This window comes from Lucilia cuprina, chromosome 3 (genome assembly GCF_022045245.1).
Source record: "Lucilia cuprina isolate Lc7/37 chromosome 3, ASM2204524v1, whole genome shotgun sequence".
NCBI classification, from domain to species: Eukaryota; Metazoa; Arthropoda; class Insecta; order Diptera; family Calliphoridae; genus Lucilia; species Lucilia cuprina.
The window spans coordinates 10822266-10823444 of NC_060951.1; the positions used below are offsets into that span (position 1 = coordinate 10822266).

Consider the following 1179-nt stretch of genomic DNA (forward strand, 5'->3'; position numbering starts at 1 on the left):
ATTGCTCGTGTGAACGGGACCCTAGTTTTAATTATAAGATTTTCTTTAAATTACAAATAATTTTTTCTTTATTTCAGAAAATGAGAGCCATTGTAAGAATAGATGAAAGTGTAAAAGCTTTGCGTGAAAAAATGCAACAGGAGGCTGTAAAACCAAACGAACTCTATAAACTGTAGTTAACGATGAGAATAAAACTGTAAATGGGGTGTGGGGCTTTTGTTAAGTTTATTTTATATTTACGTTTCATACAAATGGTAATGTTGTGATGTCAATTACAATAATGAACAAAATAGTTAATTAGATCATATTAATTTGCATTTTTATTATCAGCAAAAACACGCTTATATTGTCATAGATATCTCTACAGTATAGCGCAAATATTCGGCAATATTTATAAATTAATTTAAGTAAACGGCCATTGGTTTTTAAGATCATCACTGTGTGCATTGTTTTTAGAAACCAGATACTAGCTTTGAAATGCTGACATTTGCCGAATATACATATGAATATCATTAAAACTGAATCACTGTTGCGCTATTGCTCCAAAGTAAAAACATATTTGTACATAATAAAAAGTAGTTAATTAAAAATCTTACAATCGACATAAATTTGTGTGTTTGTAAAATAAGAAAATTATAATGAATTCAATGTAGCTATATAAGCATTAAATTGTAAAGTTTTATTGTAAATGAATCTATGTTCAGTACTTGAAGCAATAAAAATTTGTGAAATTGAAGAAAATCTGCATTTAATTACAAACAAATTGGGACATTTTTGACATTATTACATACACTAGTAATATCTACTCGAACCTTTTCTAACGATACCAAGCACTTACATATATCAAAACTTTGTAGTGCAATGTAACTTTAAACGTAGAATGTGAAAAGGGTATGAAAAGCTTCCGAATCTTTAACTTTAAATTTGAAATATCCACTAGAATGAAAGCAGCAAGGAAAGCCACTACAACATGCGCATTCAAAGACATAGTAGAAAAGACGACTTTGAACATTCGGAAAGAGGGGATGACCATGGAAACGAAGTACTTTCCAAAGAATAAAAATATCACAACTTCAAAAGTAGCACTGAGAGTTTTTTTCCTTCTGTAGAAGTGATTAATAACTTCCGAAGAAGCGAAAATAATACTATTTTTTTGCAGTGCTATAAAAAATTTTTATT

The 1179-nt window shown here is 28.9% G+C and overlaps 1 non-coding gene across 1 annotated transcript; it reads left to right on the forward strand.

Moving 5' to 3' along the window:
• Positions 1 to 6: 6 nt before the first annotated feature.
• LOC111688143 lies at positions 7 to 741 on the forward strand. Its single transcript, XR_006940251.1, has 2 exons — positions 7 to 254; positions 331 to 741. It is a non-coding gene; the product is annotated as an uncharacterized LOC111688143 (transcript).
• The last annotated feature ends 438 nt before the right edge of the window (positions 742 to 1179 follow it).